This window comes from Chiloscyllium plagiosum, unplaced genomic scaffold (assembly GCF_037043375.1).
Source record: "Chiloscyllium plagiosum isolate Xiang-an unplaced genomic scaffold, Cpla_swu_hap1 HiC_scaffold_37, whole genome shotgun sequence".
NCBI classification, from domain to species: Eukaryota; Metazoa; Chordata; class Chondrichthyes; order Orectolobiformes; family Hemiscylliidae; genus Chiloscyllium; species Chiloscyllium plagiosum.
The window spans coordinates 2,567,258-2,587,695 of record NW_028270175.1 but is presented as its reverse complement, the minus strand read 5'-3'; the positions used below and the strand labels follow the sequence as shown (position 1 = coordinate 2,587,695).

General features: G+C 46.7%; 1 protein-coding gene across 18 annotated transcripts in view; it reads right to left on the bottom strand.

Moving 5' to 3' along the window:
- LOC122540474 (polyhomeotic-like protein 2) overlaps positions 1-20,438 on the bottom strand; it is a 308,477-nt gene that overhangs the window by 190,170 nt on the left and 97,869 nt on the right. Inside the window, exon 1 of one of the 18 annotated variants that reach the window (XM_087980202.1) lies at positions 3,282-3,406. The exons of 16 other annotated variants lie outside the window; for them this stretch is intronic. The gene's annotated coding sequence lies outside the window, so the exon portion shown is untranslated. Of the gene's footprint in view, positions 1-643; positions 663-3,281; positions 3,407-20,438 lie in introns of those variants that run through there. One more of the 18 variants, XM_087980199.1, reaches the window with a different exon arrangement.

The following is a 20,438-nucleotide window of genomic DNA, read 5'->3' as shown; positions in this document are numbered from 1 at the left end:
GCACGGCCGGAGGGTCAGCGCCGAGATAGTGCTGCACTGCCGGAGGGTCAGTTCTCCAGGTGGACGTAGGAGATCCCAGGAGCAGCATCTGAAAGAAAAGCAGTGGCCATGAACCCAAGTGGGCTATTCAATATTTATCCATCAAACCCAGGCAGTGACGGTCAGGTCAGCACACCGCTGCTGGTGATAGCCAGCTGCACATGAAGTTCTCATCACTGGCTGGGAGGAAGCTCCAAACGTTGTGGAACTGAGATATGGCTTTCCCTGTGCCACAACAATGAAACAAACTTAAACCAAGTCACAGCTAATAAATGGACCATTTAGCCCAATGCATTTGTCTCATTTCTCAAAGTTAACTGTTCTGTGCCACAATCATGTTTTTACCTTAACTTTGCACCTAATTATCCTCTTCCTTTGTAAGAGCAACATTGAGGGAAATTCACTCACTAACTGCATTAAATACAATCCTTTCAAAAATATTCAATGATGTTAACTTCACCCGTCCCAATTACTAAGGTACAAAGTGGCAGATTGTCCAATTCACTTTGTCGAAATTCTTTGCGGTCTTTTGCCTTAAACGATGCTCAGTACCTCTCCTGAAAACCTGCCCCGTTTCTGACAAAGCCCTGGGTTTTGGACTTACCTCACACCAATTCGCTTCAAAAAGAATTTGAAGCGAAAGATGCCGAATGTCAGCGATGATCACCTTCCTGAAGCAAGGCACCCAGGGACTGGCACAGTGACAACTGGGAGAGACACAGAGGTGTGCACATGTGAGCGAGACACACAGAGGGAGAGGGAGAGGGAGAGGGAGAGGGAGAGGGAGAGGGAGAGGGAGAGGGAGAGGGAGAGGGAGAGGGAGAGGGAGAGGGAGAGGGAGAGGGAGAGGGAGAGGGAGAGGGAGAGGGAGAGGGAGAGGGAGAGGGAGAGGGACACACAGGCAATCACCCACTACTGCAGCCACTCAAAGCTGTGGGGACTTCAGTGTCCAGCTCAATAAATTACAGGGACACCAGAAAACAAGGGAGACCATAAACACAGTTCAATACATTGGTCAGAGGTCACAGAGGCAAAAGGCAACATTAATCCCCAAAAACTGATTGTAGCCTAAAGAAAATGTTTTACAGCACACATTAGCGAGAGAACAACTTCAAAGCTGGAACTGGGTGAGGGGTCTGTTCCGTTTTGGTGGAATTGGGAGCGCTCCAGGAAGTGATTTGTCATCTCAGTTGTTCATTGCCCCAGTTCCATTTGTTAGTTGACACAGACACAGCTGTGTTATTACGCTAAGTGCGATAATAACCAGGTTTTACAGAGTCGGAGTGCCTCTGGCCAGGACACCAGCCAACTCTGCAGCTCCTTGGCTCATTCGGATCAATCTGCCTTTTGGGTGCTATAGCCAGGTCATAAAACTTACTTACAAGCCCCTGGGGAGCTGTGGGACACATCCTGTGGGGTGGTTCTGAAGTGTCAACCCCCACCATCCAGGCTCCAGTTTACAACAGCAACTTCAGAGAGCAACACAGATAACAGGACCAAAAAGATAAAGATGTGATCAGATTAACACTGCCCTGCATTTAGATAGTAATCATAATACTGGGAACATTCCAAATGCCTCTCAGAGGGAGGAGAGAGAGGATTCAGCTGGAACAGTTAGTGGTGAAGGACTGGACTGGAGAGGTTATTGGCGCATACTTGGAGAAGGTTTAACAGGATTATGTTCACAGCCCAGACTTTCACAACCTCCTGATCACCCAAATACACAGGAATAGGAGTAGGCCATTCAGGTCCTGAGAGTCTGTTCCACCATTCAATAGGATACATCATGGGAGAGAGAGAGTCATAGAGAGATGTACAGCATGGAAACAGACCCTTCGGTCCAACCCGTCCATGCTGACCAGATATCCCAACACAATCTAGTCCCACCTGCCAGCACCCGGCCCATATCCCTCCAAACCCTTCCTATTCATATACCCATCCAAATGCCTCTTAAATGTTGCAATTGTACCAGCCTCCACCACATCCTCTGGCAGCTCATTCCATACACGTACCACCCTCTGTGTGAAAATGTTGCCCCTTAGGTCTCTCTTATATCTTTCCCCTCTCACCCGAAACCTATGCCCTCTAGTTCTGGACTCCCTGACCCGAGGGAAAAGACTTTGTCTATTTATCCTATCCGTGCCCCTCATAATTTTGTTAACCTCTATAAGGTCACCCCTCGGCCTCCAACGCTCCACGGAAAACAGCTCCAGCCTGTTCAGCCTCTCCCTGTAGCTCAAATCCTCCAACCCTGGCAACATCCTTGTAAATCTTTTCTGAACCCTTTCAAGTTTTACAACATCTTTCCGTTAGGAAGGAGACCAGAATTGCACACAATATTCCAACAGTGGCCTAGCCAATGTCCTGTACAGCCGCAACATGACCTCCCAACTCCTGTACTCAATACTCTGAACAATAAAGGAAAGCATACCAAACACCACCTTCACTATCCTATCTACCTGCGACACCACTTTCAAGGAGCTATGAACCTCCACTCCAAGGTCTGTTTGTTCAGCAACACTCCCCAGGACCTTACCATTAAGTGTATAAGTCCTGCTGAGATTTGCTTTCCCAAAATGCAGCACCTCTCATTTATCTGAATTAAACTCCATCTGCCACTCCTCAGCCCATTGGCCCATCTGGTCAAGATCCTGTTGTAATCTGAGGTAACCTTCTTTGCTGTCCACTATTCCTCTAATTTTGGTGTCCTCTGCAAACTTACTAACGATACCTCATGCTCACATCCAAATCATTTATATACTGATGAAAAGTATTGGACCCAGCACCGATCCTTGTGGCACTCCACTGGTCACAGGCCTCCAGTTTGAAAAACAACCCTCCACCTTTGAGCCAGTTCTGTATCCAAATGGCTAGTTCTCCCTGTATTCCATGAGATCTAACCTTGCTAATCAGTCTCCCATGGGGAACCTTGTCGAATGCCTTACTGAAGTCCATATAGATCACATCTACTGCTCTGCCCTCATCAATCCTCTTTGTTACTTCATCAAAAAACTCAATCAAGTTTGTGAGACATGATTTCCCACGCACAAAGCCATGTTGACTATCCCGAATCAGTCCTTGCCTTTCCAAATACATGTACATCCTGTCCCTCAGGATTCCCTCCAACAACTTGCCCAACACCAAGGTCAGGCTCACTGGTCTATTGTTTCCTGGCTTGTCTTTACCACCCTTCTTAAACAGTGGCACCATGTTTGCCAATCTCCAGTCTTCCGGCACCTCACCTGTGACTATCGATGATACAAATATCTCAGCAAGAGGCCCAGTAATCACTTCTCTAGCTTCCCACAGAGTTCTCGGATACACCTGATCAGTCCTGGGGATTTATCCACCTTTAACCATTTCAAGACATCCAGCACTTCCTCCTCTGTAAAAAAAAAAGCTGGTCATTTTGCAAGATGTCACCATCTAGTTCCCTACAGACTATATCTTCCATATCCTTTTCCACAGTAAATACTGATGCTAAATATGCATTTAGTATCTCCCCCATTTTCTGTAGCGCCACACAAAGGCCGCCTTGCTGATCTTTGAGGGGCCCTATTCTCTCCCCAGTTACCCTTTTGTCCTTAATATATTTGTAAAAACCCTTTGGATTCTCCTTAACTCTATTTGCCAAAGCTATCTCCTGTCCCCATTTTCCCTCCTGATTTCCCTCTTAAGTATACTCCTACTGCCTTTATACTCTAAGGACTCACTCGATCTATCCTGTCTGTACCGGACATATGCTTCCTTCTTTTTCTTAACCAAACCCTCAGTTTCTTTAGTCATCCATCATTCCCTACACCTACCAGTCTTCCTTTTCACCCTGACAGGAATATACTTTCTCTGGATTCTCGTTATCTCATTTCTGAAGGCTTCCCATTTCCAGCCGTCCCTTTACCTGCGAACATCTGCCTCCAATCAGCTTTCAAAAGTTCTTACCTAATACCATCAAAATTGGCCTTTCTCCAATTTGGAACTTCAACTTTTAGATCTGGTCTATCCTTTTCCATCACTATTTTAAAACGAATAGAATTATGGTCGCTGGTCCCAAAGTGCTCCCCCACTGACACCTCAGTCACCTGCCCTGCCTTATTTCCCAAGAGTAGGTCAAGTCTTGCACCTTCGCTAGTAGGTACATCCACATACTGAATCAGAAAATTGTCTTGTACACACTTAACAAATTCCTCTCCATTTAAACCTTTAACACTATGGCAGTCCCAGTCAATATTTGGAAAATTAAAATCCCCTACCATAACCACCCTATTATTCTTACAGCTGAGATAGCTGAGATCTCCTTACAAGTTTGTTTCTCAATCCCCTCTGACTATTGGGGGGGTCTATAATACAATCCCAATAAGGTGATCATTCCTTTCTTATTTCTCAGTTCCACCCAAATAATTTCCCTGGATGTATTTCTGGGAATATCCTCCCTCAGCACAGCTGTAATGCTATCCCTTATCAAAGATGCCACTCCCCCTCCTCTTTTGCCTCCCTTTCTATCATTCCTGTAGCATTTGTAACCTGGAACATTAAGCTGCCAGTCCTGTCCATCCCTGAGCCATGTTTCCGTAATTGCTATGATATCCCAGTCCCATGTCCCTAACTATGCCCTGAGTCCATCTGCCTTCCCGGTTAGGCTCCTTGCATTGAAATAAATGCAGTTTAATTTATTAGTCCTACCTTGTCCCTGTCTGCCCTGACTGTTTTACTCATTCCTGTTCTCAGCTGTACCCGTCTCAGATCGATCTCTTTCCTCACTATCTCCCTGGGTCCCACTACCCCACCTTACTAGTTTAAATCCTCCCAAGCAGTTCTAGCAAATTTCCCTGCCAGTATATTAGTCCTCTTCCAATTTAGGTGCAATCCGTCCTTCTTGTACAGGTCACTTCTACCCCAACAGAGATTCCAATGATCCAAAATGTGAATCCTTCTCTCACACACCAGCTCCTCAGCCATGCATTCATCTGCTCTATCCTCCTATTCCTGCCCTCACTAGCTCATAGCACCGGGAGTAATCCAGATATTACTACCCTTGAGGACCTCCTTTTTAAATGTCTACCTAACTCTCTGTAATCTCCTTTCAGTGTCTCAACCTTTTCCCTTCCAATGTCATTGGTTCCAATGTGGACAATGACCTCCTGCTGGCCCCTCTCCCCCGTGAGAACATTCTGCACCCTCTCTGAGACATCCTTGATCCTGGCACCAGGGAAACAACACACCATTCTGTTTTTTCTCTGCTGGCCACGGAAACATCTGTCTGTACCTCTGACTACAGAATCCCCTAACACAAGTGATCTCTTGGAAGCCGACGTACCCCTCATTGCATTAGAGCCAGTCTCAATACCAGAAACTTGGCTGTTCATACTACGTTCCCCTGAGAATCCATCACCCCCTACATTTTCCAAAACAGCATACCTGTTTGAAATGGGTATATCCACAAAAGACTCCTGCCCTAGGTGCCGACCTCTCTTACCCTTCCTGGACTTAACCCGTCTATGTGACTGTATCTGAGACTCCACCCTCCCCCCTTCCTATAACTGCCATCCATCACATACTGTAGCTGTTGCAAATTCCTCATCACTTCTATCTGTCTCTCCAACCGATCCACTCGATCTGATAAGATTCGCATCAAACAGCATTTATGGGAGATATAATCCACAGTAACCCTTAAACTCTCTTTAAACTCCCACATCTGACAAGAAGTACATATCACTGCAAAGGCCATTTTTGCTCCTTCACAATCTACAGACCCAGAAAATAACACCGTCTTATTCCTCTACAAACATTGCCCCAGGTTAAATTAATAGCTATGGCTTATATTTTAAGTTTAATCAAGAGACTTATCTCCAAAAACAGATGATCAAGAGAGAATCCACTGTACTCACTACTGCAGCCTTTCTCTTGGACAGACTTAAAACAACAATTAACTTATCTGATTCTGTGATGTGAACTTCACCCAACAGTTCCTCCAAGATTAGTTGTGAATTTCACTGTTTGTTAATTTTCCCAGATGGACTCCGATGTCCAGCGATACACGAATTCAAACAGCAATTCCCCCACCCTCTCCCCCCCTCCCCCTCCCCCTCCCCCTCCCTCTCTCCCTCCCTCACTGTCCTCACCATGTGCTTCCTTTGTCTGCTCTTCTCCCTGTTAAACTGCTGTTGTTTTGACATTTTTTTCCAAAGTTCCAAAACAATGCAACAGCATATAAAACAGTAACTGCTGCTCCTGGAATTCGAGGAAATCATCTCCGACACCTAAAATACTTCAAAAAAAAAAAGCAGCTCTTACAGCCAGAAATTTTTCCCGTTATCCATCTTTGATTACCCAGAATCCTGGGGAGCTGCAGTTCAGTGTTTGTGTCAGATTGCTTATTCCACACCTGTGTCTGCTATCAGAATGTACCATCGTGGCCGCTAGTGCTGGTACGAATAGACCCGGTCTGGGTGATCGTTTCCATTGCTGCTGTCAGAGTGAAGGAATTGGTCTGGGGTCTGGAGCCTGAGTGAGAGATCCCCTTCCTGCCAAGTCGGAGGGTTTAGCATTGATCAGGCTCCCTTCTCTGGCTGCCTCTTCAGCTCGTGAATTTCATTCAGTTTCCTGTGTTTTCAAATCCCTGCACAGTCCTGCTCCCTCCCGATCTCCCAGAGCTATTCCAGCCCCACTATCCTGCACCAGTGTGGCCTGCTCCCCCAACTGCCTCAACAAACAAGAAAAAGCTCTTCAGCGTTCTCCTTAAAAACCAACCTCTTTGACCAGGCTTCCGTCATTGACTGAGTGATGCCTGTTTTAGCTCTGTCATAGAATCCCTACAGTGTGGAAACAGGCCATTCAGCCCAACAATTCCACACTAACCCTCTGAACAGCATTCCTCCCAATCCCACCACCACTACCGTATTCCTGCAACCCTGCATTTCCCATGGCCAACCCACCTACTCTATACATCTTTGGATTGTGGGAGGAAACAGGAGAACCCTGAATAACCCAACTAGACATGAGGAGAATGTGCAAACTCTACACAGACTGTTACCCGAAGGGTGGAATCGAACCCAAGTCCCTGGTGCTGTGAGGTAGCAGTGCTAACCACTGAGCCACCGTGTCATCGTCTTCAAATGGGTTGGGTGTTTGCTTCTCCAAAGTGTCTTGGGAGGATCAGAAGGTAATATACAGATGCAAGTTGTTGTTGCAAAATCCTTTACCTTAAAATGGTACCAATGCGGAAAACAGTGCTGTTTCCTAGAGCCCAGGGAGGCTACCTGAAAGAAGTCAGAGATTCTCTGAGCTCCAGCCACAGGGAGCTTCCCAGAGCTGGTGTTCCTGGGAGGGAGATGAAGGTGCTGGGAGAGCTACCACTCTGATCAGGAAGCACCGACTGCAATCCCTGGAGAACACCTCTCCAGACAACAGTTCCACCTCTCTGCCTTTTCACTATCAGTAACAAATCAACTCACAAGAGGGGCCAGGCTGAGGGATTATCCACAGAGCAATTACCTCAGGCATCTGCCTGTCACAATGTACCTCTCCCCTTCTGACTGGGTTACTATCTAATGGAGGCAGAATCAGTCTCTCTGTGTCAGGGTCGATCTGTCTCGTATCGACTTTACAGTGAGGTTTCATCAGTTCCAGTGACTACAAAGAGAATACTAACAGTTACACACAGCCTGGTCAACAAATCCCCAAGTCACAATTGTAGCAGTTTCACTGAAAATACTGCCAATGTTTTGCATTTCGAAGAATGTGGGTAATTGTTTCACATACACAGATTGTAGTAAATGATTTGCAACAGTCCCTGGCTGTTCCACCAGAAAGTAAACTTTAAACTGCTCTGCTTGAGGTACTGCCTCCTCTTGCTCAGTCCCATCCAGCTCCACGCTCACAGGCCCAAAAAGCAACAGGCACACACCCACCCAGCTTCCTGGTTCCAGCTCACTCATCACGCTGCAGTACAGAGATACCACTCTTCCAGCCTCTGTCCTAGGATGCTTTTCGTATTCCGAGATTTTAGAATATAGAACATTACAGCACAGGAACAGGCCCTTCGGCCCACGATGTTGTGAACATGCCGCCAAATTAAACTAACCCTTCTGCCTGTCCGTGGTCCCTATCCCTCCATTCCTTGCATGTCCATGTGCTTACCTAAAGCCCTTAAACACCACCATCGTATCTGCCTCTAACACCAGCCCTGGCAGCGCATTCCAGACTTCTACAATTGTGTATAAAAAGACTTGTCCCTCATATCTTCTTTGAACTATGCCCCTCTCGCCTTAAATGCACGTCTTCTTGTATTGGACATTTTAACTTTGACTGTCAATCCTATCTACACACGCCAGAAGTTTATAAACATCTATCAGGTATATTTAACTAGTGTGCAGAGCAAAGTAGCTGGAGAGAGTCTTTACAAAGACTGAAAGTTAGAGAACTCGCTCGGTCTGTGTCCACTTCATGAGGACTCACTCCCCCAGATCGACAGGGATCTAAGTGCCTCCCCTTCCCAACCAAGAGCTGCTGCATCAATGGATGGTCACAGTCAGAGTCATACAGCACAGAAACAGACCATGCTAACTAATGCAGCATGGTGGCCCAGTGGTTAGCATTTCTGCCTTACAGCACAAGGGTCCCAAGTTTGATTCCAGCCTCGGGCGACTGACTGTGTGGAGTTTGCACATTCTCCCTGTGTCTGCGTGGGTTTCCTGCGGATGCTCTGGTTTCCTCCCACAGTCCAAAGATGTGCAGGTCAGGTGAATTGGCTGTGCTAAATTGTCCATGATGTAAGCATTAGTCAGAGGGAATGGGTTTGGGTGGGTTACTCTTCGGAGTGTTAGTGTGGACTGGTTGTGCTGAAGGGCCTGTTTCCACACTGTAGGGAATCTAATCTAAAATTTCACAAACTAATCTAGTCCCATTTGCTTGCATTTGGCAGATATCCCTCTAAACCATTCCCATTCAGGTACCTGTCCAAATGTATTTAAAAATGTTGTAACTAGACCTGCATCTACCAATTCCTTTGGCAGCTTATTCCTTACACTCAGCTGTTCAAGAATAAATTGTAGAGCCTAATAATCCCAGGTGGTAGTCTCTAGTTAGTAGGATTAGGGGATCCAAAGTAAACTAAAGGAATAAATGGAGATGGAAATGTGAAATGCAAAGCTGCTTCACAGCCAACTAAACAGGAAGAAGGGTTTCAGTAAAATCTCATTTCAGATTTGCTGCAGCGGCCACAAACACAGAAAGCTGGAGATACTCTGCGGAAACACACCTGCGAGGAGAGCAACGGTTAGCCTTTCAAGTTTGATTTCACTTTTCCTCAGAACCTCACCTCAAAACATAACTCTTCCTCCCCCACCCCAACCCCCAGATGCTGCCAGACCTGCCGAGTTTCTTGAGTATTTTCAGAGTTTGAACAGAAAGAAGGAATGAGAAATATGCCACATGCCGCCCCCCCCCCCCCCCCCACCACATTCTTGAAAAGCCAGCAGCACAGGATGGTCACTTGGTAAATTATTACCACAGCTCACCGAGACAGAGCCAAGACACAACACAGGTCCCCATCTCAACATCGCTACACTGCATCCTTCACCTTCGTCGAAGACCCACTCCATTTCATTACCTGGTCCAATCATGGGAGAAAGGGAGGACTGCAGATTCTGGAGATTAGAGTGTGGTGCTGGAAAAGCACAGCAGGTCAGGCAGCATCTGAGGAGCAGGAGTGTCGATGTTTTGGGCATAAGCTCTTCATCAGGAATTCCTGAAGAAGGGTTTATGCCTGAAAGATCGACCCACCTGCTCCTCAGATGCTGCCTGACCTGCTGTGCTTTTCCAGCACCACACTCTTGACCCAGTAACTCCTCCTTTCCATCCCGTTGACAGAGCTGGCTGCCTCCAGTGAAGCACACAGTCAGTCCCTCTCGCGCTCTCTTCCACCCTCCCCGCTCTGCGTCAGAGAATAACTGAAGCTTATGGTTTCTCAGCTTCCCAGGTGGATGCAGTGCTCCATTTAATCCTTTGGTACACAGTCAGCTTTGCTTCTTGTTTTTAAAACCAGGAAGATTCGGAGAACAGCTACAAGAGGTGGAGAACAGACAATTCAGCAAGAGACACAACAGGGGAATGAACGAACGGCTATTCAGGCAGTCCGGATTTGCTAACCCATTCACAGCAGTTGGGGGCATTGTCCTGCCAATTCCAATTTCATCAAATTATTTTTACAGGTGCAGAGGGGGCTGTTTGAATTGAATTTGAAGAATTCAGATAAGATCCAAGTCATACAAATGATCAGACACAAAAGTAAAATATGACATGATGTTTCCAGTCCTTAGACTTACTCATATTATCCTCCTGTAACAGACTCAGAGGACAGAATGACGATGTCTGCATGCTGTCTAGCTGTACTCAGTGCTGTCACATCACTTGTTAAAAATCACGTTACACCAGGTTATAGTCAAACACTAGCTTTCGGGGAGCTGCTCCTTCATCAGGTAGTTAGTGGGGCAGGATCATAAGACACAGAATTTATAGCAAAAGATTACAGTGTCATACAACTGAAATGATGTATTGAACAAACCTAGATTGCTGCCAAGTCTTTCATCTTTTAGAATGGGCTGCAGGTTTCGGTTCATTAACATGAAAATCCCAGAACTTCCTCCAAGTCACATTCTCGAGATAACTTTAGGTTTTATTTAAAAAGGGGGACATCTCAGTTCAGACAATGTATGAAAGCTGAGAGGTCAGAGTCTGTCCTGAGTCAAACTGATTCTATTTCCAAAATAGGAATTTATAAAAAATGTCACATGACTGACTGCCTGAAGGTTGTGCACTTTTTTTAGCGGAAGTAGAATGGACAGGGCGCCACCCCCCCGCCCACCCAAACCCCCGGGTCTGATTTCCCGGTTTTAGTACCTGTGGTTTACCATGGCCCAGACATATTATGAGGAATGTTACAGAACCAGGGACCAGGAGATATCGGATGGGTACATTTCCCATTGAAATGAATGAGTTTGTACCTATCCACAATAGGTCCCGAAACTCATCCCCTTTCGAGAACGGGGGGGACTACTATATCTGCAAATGCAAATTCACCCCATGGACGTATACATGTGTGAGAGAGAGTTTGCATGCTTGGTAGAGTGTGCACATGTGTGACACTGAGTGTAAGCCTGAGAGAGTGCGTGCGCTTGCGAGCAAGATCACAAATGAGTGCACATGCGAGTGAGCGAGCGAATGTAGTGTAGTGGGGTCACCTGTAGTGTGGCATGAACCCAACGTCCCGGTTGAGGCCATCCCCACGGGTACCGAACCTGGCTATCAGCCTCTGCTCAGCCTCTCTGCATTGTTGCATATCCCGAAGTCTGCTTTGGAGGACGGTCACTTGAAGATCTGAGGCCGAATGTCCCAGACCACTGAAGTGTTCCCCAACTGGGAGGGAACACCCCTTCCTGGTGATCGTTGCATGATGTCCATTCACGATGCCATTGCCTCTGCTTGGTCTCACCAATGTACCATGCCTCAGGGCATCCTTTTCTGCGGCATATGAGATACGCAATGTAGACAGAGTCACATGAGTATCTGCCTTGTACATGATGGGTGGTGTTGCCATGTGTAATGGTCATATCGACACTCTGACAAGTCTTGCAGTGGTTGCCATGACAGAGTTGTGCGGTGCTATGGTTGATGTTGCCCTGAAGGCTGGGCAGTTTGCTGCGAACAATGGTCTGTTTAAGGTTTGATGGTTGTTTAAAAGTGAGAAGTGGAGGCATAGGGAAGGTCTTGGTGAGGTGCCCATCCTCACCAATAAAGTGTCCCGGGAGTGACTGGACAATGAAGGGTACCAATCAGTCGTATCCTATATCTGTCTTCTGAGGTCATTACGGTTTCTCACTGAGGCATGGCGGAACTGGCGATCAATGCATTGAGCATCATACCCTGTTCTTGAGGGCATCCTTCAAGTGTCCATTGCATTCCTCCTCATCTGAACAGATCCTGTTTACGCACAAGGTTTGTCTGCATGGCTTGTTGTTACAGCAAAACAGAAGAGGATGTCTCATGTGCTCAACTTTGTCCCAAGTCTATTCCGTCACCCGTGAATTTTAAGATGAAAGGCCACCTCACTCTGAGCAGCTTCCCAGGTGAACAGTGCAGCCTGTGACACAGTAACAGGGACAGGGACGGTCTCTGGGTCCACTCGCTCAAAGTGGAAACTTCCTGCTCCATCATGAACCTTGGAAACATTTGGCTCAGTTGAAACGGTAGAGGGGGACAGGCAGTATTCCCTCACACATTAGGCAATGTCCCTGTGCCTGACCTTGTTACCAGTCTCTCATGTGGAAAGGGAGCAGTTTCTGCAGCAACTCACTGAGAAAGTATCTTTCAACATCGGAGTTTTGTAGGGTCTGTGTAGCTCAAAACAACGCTGGCTTCTTGATTGCAGAGACAAAGTATTTTCACAAACTGTCATTTAAGGTCTGCGCAGAAAGTTATAAATGTCCTGGGGCCGCCCAAGGATGCATTCGCAGCCCCCTACCGTACCCCCAGCAGCCGTGCCCTCAGCCCCATGCCGCATTCCCCGTACCCCCTGCGGCCATGCCCTCAGCCCCCTGCCGCATTCCCCGTACCCCCCCCATGGCCGTGCCCTCAGCCCCCTGCCGTACCCCCCCGCGGCCGTGCCCTCAGCCCCCTGCCGTACCCCCCTGCGGCCGTGCCCTCAGCCCCCTGCCGTACCCCCCCACGGCCATGCCCTCAGCCCCCTGCCGTACCCCCCCGCGGCCATGCCCTCAGCCCCCTGCCGTGCCCCCTGCGGACGTGCCCTCAGCCCCCTACCGTGCCCCCTGCGGACGTGCCCTCAGCCCCCTGCGGACGTGCCCTCAGCCCCCTACCGTGCCCCCCATACACCTGCACCTGTGCCACCAAATTCTGAACAAAAGCTATTGACAAGTTCGCTGATGACAACATTGCGGTAGGACAGATATCAAATAACGGTGGGTCCGAATACAGCAAGGAGACAGAGGGCTTAGTGCCATGGTGCAATGAGAACACATTGTCCCTCAATGTCAGCAAACAAAATGAACTGAATATTTAACTCAAAGATTAAAAAAAGGATGGCACGCCCCTATCTACATCAATGAGGCTGAGGTGGAAAGCATCAAGTTCCTAGGAATGACAATGACCAACAACCTGTCCTGGACCTCCCACATAGACATGGTCAAGAAAGCACAACAATGCCTCTTCAAGTGGCTCAGGAAATTCGGCATATCCATAAGGACCCTCACCAACTTCTACAAATACACCATTGAAAGTATTCTACCTGGGTACATCATGGCTTGCTATGGCAACAGCTCTGGCCAGGACCTTAAGAAACCCCAAAAGGTTGTGTGCACAGCCCAGTCCATCACAGAAACCAAACTCCCATCCACGAGTAGGTGATAGCCTAGTGGTTTTATCGCTGGACTGTTAATCCAGAGACCCACGTAATCCAGGTTCAAATTTCGACAGTGCAAATATATCTGGAACCAAGTCTAATGAAGACTATGAATTCATTGCTGATTGTTGGGAAAACCCATCTGGTTCCCTAATATCCTTTAGGGAAGGAAACTGCCATCTTTACCTGTTTGGGCCTACATGTGACTCCAGACCCACAGCAATGTGGTTAACTCTCAGCTGCCCTCAGGGCAATTAGTGAGGGGCAATAAATTCTGGTCTAGCCAGCGACACCCTCATGCTGAGAGTGAGTATAAAAAAAGGCTCCACTTACACTTCCTTGTGACAACAAAAGACCCCTCCCATGCCGGTAATACTCTCTTCCATCAGGCAGACGATACAGAAGCTGAAACATACACACCGACAGGTTCAGAAACAACTTCTTCCCCGCTGTCATTAGATTGCTGACTGGATCTCTAACTTCAAATAACGTCAATCTCACTTTGTGCCCCTCCTGTGCAGTGTAACCTTCTAGGCCTCACTCTGTCTAATCACCCTATGACCTGTATGCCCTTGTTTGCTTTGATCTGCCTGTCCTGCTCACAAAACAAAAAACTTTTCACTGTACTTAGGGACACGTGACTACAATAAATCAAATTAATCCCCAGGTTTCCACTCAACAGCAGTGATGACAATCACTGAGCAGTCATATTCACAGAATGCCCAGTGGATCACCGGCTGGGAGTTTACCCCAGTCACCAGCTCATGCTGGAGCACCAACACAAGACAGGTATGTTTTGAAGTGAAGTGAAGAACACTGAGCTCTCCCCTTAGCTGGTGAATGACTGGCTGGAGATTCCACTCAACCACCAAGACTTTAGAGAAGGGCAGAAGGATCTCAGCATTGTACCACAAATGTCACAACACACTGGTTTCCATCTGCACATCCACAGGTCTCTAGTTGCTGGAAATTATAAACAAGTTTTTCAAACTGTTGAACAATGCATTTACCATTTGGCAGTTTCAGCTTCCTGCACAGTTGTTTCCGATTAGCTCAGACTCACCCCGTTACCTCAGGCTGCCTCAGATGGAAATCCAAAGCAGTGCTCCTGCTTGATGCCACACAGCAGTTAAAACACAACCATCTGCTACAGTCCAACAAAGGCCCCCATGGAAGCAATTCACCACGAGAGGAAATTACCTCAGATACTTCTCATATTGTAAACACAATTAGAGACATACTGAGGCTCAAATTTCAAAAGAATAAATCACCGAAATTGTTTTATTACCTCCAGTGAACATGAAAGTAGCATCAAGTCTTCAAAGTTTCACTGACACAGTCATCAATTTTAGAATTCACTTAAAGCAGCCCAATCTTGAAAAGGTCCTGTCTCCACAAATACCAGAAGATTATTTTCAATTTTCAGTCTGCACACAGGTTTGAGTCTCTTCCCCCATCCCACAACACTGATCACAACAAAACTATTATGTTGATATTATAATCAAAAGCCAGCCAGTTTACAAAGGAATTCATTTTCCTCAATATCCAACATGTCATCAAGAGAATACCACACCCCATGTCTGACCAAAAGAAGAAATAAAAGTTCAGGAGGAGGGTTCGAAAGAACAAAAGGAAGGTCCAGCACAGGAACAGGCCCTTTGACCCTCCAAGCTTGCACCAATCATCGGTGAACGTTCTCTGCGCTCCCTCCACCGGTCACTCACTAATGTTCCCGAGAATGGTGATGGAACGTCCGAAAATGAACCTTCCAGCTCAGCGAGCAAACCTACATCCAGAACCCCAACCTGCGCTACAAAGCGTGAAAATTTGTGAAGAGAATGTTTTTTAAGCATGTAACCATCAGAAGGAATTTTCTGGAATGCATTCATGTGGGCAATGATTGGGGAGTGGACAGCCTGTCCTTCAATTCTGATATCAGCAGCTCTATTTCTGCTATAGGATTGAAATGAACTGTGGCGGAGAGAGACGGAGACTAAAATAATTAAGAACTCCTGAGCAGGTACAGACAAATGGTCATAGAAGCCTCTCAAAAGACATTTAGATTTTAAAAAAACCAAAAGAAACCCAATTCTGCAGAGGGCTGCAATGCAGGAAGGATTGACCCTGAGCAGGATGGTTATACACATGAAGGCAGAAGAGACAGCATGACTGTAATAGCTCCCTTTGTCTGCACACCCCCTAGTAACCTGAGCTTCTTCCCACTGAGGTACCAGTCAGATGAATGCAGATTTCTCCAGCTTCCTCATTTCCCCTCCCCCCATCTTATCTCAGTCCCAACCTGTGGACTCAGCACCACCTTCTTGACCTGCAATCTTCTTCCTGACCTCTCCGCCCCCCCACCACCTCTCCAGCCTATCACCCTCACCTTAGCCTGCTTGGCACACCTTCCTCATTCCTGAAGAAAGGCTTGTGCCCGAAACGTCAATTCTCCTGCTCCTTGGATGCTGCCTGACCTGCTGTGCTTTTCCAGCAACACATTTTTCAGCTCTGATCTCCAGCATCTGCGGTCCTCAATTTCTCCTTTAGAGATGTACAGCACAGAAACAGACCCTTCAGTCCAACCCATCCATGCCGACCAGATATTCCATCCCAATCTAGTCCCACCTGCCAGCACCCGGCCCATATCCCACCAAACCCTTCCTATTCATATACCCATCCAGATGCTTTTTAAATGTTGCAATTGTACCAGCCTCCACCACTTCCTCTGGCAGCTCATTCCATACACGTACCACCCTCTGCGTGAAAAGTTGCCTCTTTAGGTCTTTTTTATATCTTTTCCCCTCACCCTAAACCTACGCCCCTTAGTCGTGCACTCCCCCACCCCAGGGAAAAGACTTCGTCTATTTAGCCTAGCCATGCCCCTCATGATTTTATAAACCTCTATAAGCCCTAACAGAATGGTGTTACTCCCCCAGAAGCTGGGCTAATCAGTGCACTCACCTGAGCAACAGAAAGTAGTAACATGTCGTGCTGTAAAACTTGCTACCCCATCCAGGGACGCCCCCACCCTCCTTGCCTGTGCACCTTTCTACCCCACTTGTTGCAGACTAACACTGACTGACTCCCCAGCTGCAGCGTTTGTAAATGCGGCCTGCCCTGTCTTTCTTGTTTCACCTCTTATCTTCATGTGACAGAATCCTGTCAGGGAGAACCCAGGGGAGAGTGCACTAGCAGCTCATACACATAGGCTCATATCTGGCCAGACTCCTTTCAGATGCCAGCCTTGGCCAATGTAGGAGCTAGCTGTTGGCATTAATGCTACACAATCCTGTTCCCACACGCTTTGGTGTTAGAGACCCAGGCAGACCGACACAAACAGCTCAACTCTCTTCAGTCTGAGGTCTCTCTCTCACCAAGGGAGCTCTTGCTCTGCCGTTTGTGCACGTGGCAACTACAAAGAAAACAGATTTTGACAGTTGCTTCCTCATGGTGAGACGGATGGTTCTGTGCTGGGTCTTGTTATTTAGATTGGAGCGTGCATCACACCCATTTGATGGTGAAGACAAATAATCCTCTAACCCCGGTTTACATGACAGCAACATAACTACCTTTGTTATACATTACCAGCCTGGCTCTGCGATTGAAAGCAGACACACCCCCTCCTCCCTGTATTACAGGCAGAGACGGGTTAGAGGGGCTGTTTCTGAGAGTAGATCTCAGGAGTTCAAACAGGAGGGAGGGAGGGTAAGGGGAGTGTGGATCAGATCAATCCTCAGTTGTTATATTCCTGGTTTGAAAATATTCCCAACCAGGAAGATCTCAGAGGCTGCCCATCAGTTACAATGAAGCCAGGCTTGCTGCTTTGTACAATAATAGAGTCCCCTTAGTCCTGTGTTCACAGAGTGGCTCAGATTCACTGCCCCACCCTGTAAACACCCTATTCGGAATTTCCCAGAGACACGACCCAATACCACCAGCTGAAACAAAGGACAGTATCCTCAGTCATCAGAATGATCTGGCATTGACCCTGCCTTCCAGACCCTAAATCCAAGGGATAGGGTCAATAATGGACGGACGGACGGACGGAGAGTGGCCTGCCATTTCCGGACAGAAGGATAAAGATATGACACAAGGAAAGGGTTAAACTTTCACCGGCCTAAATAAGCAAAGAGGCTGAGGGAGGTCAGACTATGGTTTCAAATTTGAAAAAGCTGGATATAAAGTCAAACAGACGGCATTCCAGCTTTTCAAAGTAGACACTCACGGACTGTTCATACACAGTCAGTCAGAAATCACCCCGGCAGATACTGAAGTCCCAGGTATGAAGTTTGTTTGAAAGGGTGTAAAATGGTTAGCACTGCTGCCTCACAGCACCAGGGACCTGGGCTCGATTCCCACTTCGGGCGAATGTCTGTGTGGAGTTTGCACATTCTCCCCATGTTTGAGAGAGTTTCCTCTGGGTGCTCTAGTTTCCTCCCACAATCCAAAGATGTGCAGATCAGGTTAATTGGTCATGCTAAATTGCCCGTAGTGATAGGTGCATTAGTCAGGGATAAATATAGGGTAGGGGAATGGTTCTGGGTGGGTTACTGTCCGGAGGATCAATGTGGACTTGTTGGGCCAAAGGGCCTGCTTCCATTCTGTAGGGAATCTAAGGTATTCATTGTCCAATGAAGTGTAGAACACCGACATTGACAATGTGCATTTCTATCTGCCCTTCAATAGTTCACTTCATTATTGAACAGAAAGCCTCCTCAGTGTTGTCAGCTCAGAACAAACATTTTCCAAACCCCCAACCACTTCCAGCTGGAAGGACAAGGGCAGCAGATACATGGGAACACCACCCCCTGCAAGTTCCCCTCCAAGCCACTCATCATCCTGACTTGGAAATATATCGCTGTTCCTTCATTGTCACTGGATCAAAATCTGGGAATTCCCTCCTTAAGGGCATTGTGGGTCACCCACAGCACATGGACTGCAGCGGTTCAAGAAGGCAGCTCACCCCCACTGTGGGACCACTGTTGTTTGTGATATATATAAATGATTTGGAGGAAGGTATCCATCGCCTGGTTAGTAAGTTTGCAGAGGACACCAAGATTGGTGGGGAAGCAAATAGTGAAGGGGACATTCAGAGAATACAGCAAAATATAGGCAGATTGGAGAGATGGGCAAAAAAATGGCAAATAGAGTTCAATCCAGGCAAACGTGAGGTGATGCATTTTGTAAGATTCAATTCAAGAGCAAATTATACAGTAAACGGAAAAGTCCTGGGGAAAATTGGCATTCAGAGAGATCTGGGTGTTCAGGTCTTTGTTTCCCGAAGGTGGCAATGCAAGTTAGTAATGTGGCCAAGGCGGTGTATGGCATGCTTTCCTTCGTTGGACAGGGTACTGAGTAAAAAAAAGTTGGCAGGTCATATTACAGTTATGTAGGACTTTGGTTCGGCCACGTTGGGAATACTGTGTACAGTTCTGGTCGCCACATTACCAAAAGGATATGGATGCTTGGAGAGGGTGCAGAGGAAGTTCACCAGGATGTTGCCTGATATGGAGGGTGCTAGCTGTGAAGAAAAATTGAGTAGATTAGGATTATTTTCATTAGAAAGCTGGAGGTTGAAGGGGGGACCTGTTTGAGACCTACAAACCATGAGGGGTGTAGACAGAGTGGATAGCAAGAAGCTTTTCTCCCCCCCCCCCGCCAAAAGTGCAAAACTCAATTATTAGGGGTCACGAGTTCAAAGTGAAAGGGGAAAGGTTTAGGGGAGATCTGTATGGAAAAAGTTATTTTTGTTGAGGGTGATTGGGGCTTGGAATGCGTTGCCAACGGAGATGACAGAGGTGGAAACTATAACGTCATTTAAGATGTATCTAGGCAGATACATGAATGGGCAGGGAGCAGAGGGATACAGATCCTTAGAAAATAGGCAACAGGTTTATATAGAAAATCTGGATCAGCGCAGATGAAGGGACTGTTCCTGTGTTGGGATTTTCTTTGTTCTCAAGGGGCAACTAAGGACAGGCAATAATTGCTGGCCCAGTCATACCCACAGCCCATGAGTGAATAAAATAAAATTAAAAAGAGTTGCACCATATTGTGTAATTCATCTTCATAAGATGCTGGTAGTATTTGGAAATATAGGTTTAATTCAGAGTTGGATTTGTATTTCTCGATTACATGGGTTAAGGTGAAAGGATTGCGCTTCCTTGAGTTGTGAAATATGACAAAATGCTGACATGTACTTTAAACAGGCCTTTCAAAAAAACCTTGGTGAATAGTTCAGTGCTTTAGGTAACAGAAGAAATGGCACTGTTGCTCATCCCATGGTGCAGGGACAAAGACAGTTTTTCTTTTAAAGAAAGGAAGAACTATCCAGAAGGTCAGGGAGTGGGAAGAGTTCTTTTCAACGGCAGTTCATTCAGGGAGAAAAAGCAGACCAGTCAGGGCAGGAGGAGTAAAAGCTGTAAGTGCTGTAACATTAGCCAGAGAAAGTGCCAGAAACTGGAAACCACCATCAAGAATTTAAGGAACTTAAAAAAGTAAGTGAGCTGTGTTAGCTGTTTAAGTGTTTAAGGATTTGAAAAAGAAACATTAATTGAAGATGATAGTGTGATGCAAGCAGGATGGAGTCTTACAAGGGGACAGAGTAAACATTAAAGAACATTTTAACTTGCTTTCTGTTTACAAGAAGCCAGAATCATTTTTTGCTGAGGGATAAAACCCATATCTTGGAATCGTTGTTTTATTTTAAATTTGTTATAAAAGTTACAGTTTCTCCTGAAGGCAGGAGATAGTTAGAATTAGAGAAGGGATGACCTCTTGGCAAAGATGGCAGTTTGACAATTCCAGTCTAAGTGTTTGGTTAGAATCCTAAAGGCATTGTTTGAGAACTGAGAAAGAAATTATAAAGCTCAGTTGTGACTGATCAAGAAGAATGTTAACAAATTCTCAAGAATTTAAAAGAAAGGTAGACCAGCTAGTGGGAAGGATTTTCCTGGGAAGGAGCCAACTCTTCCCACTCCCTGACCTT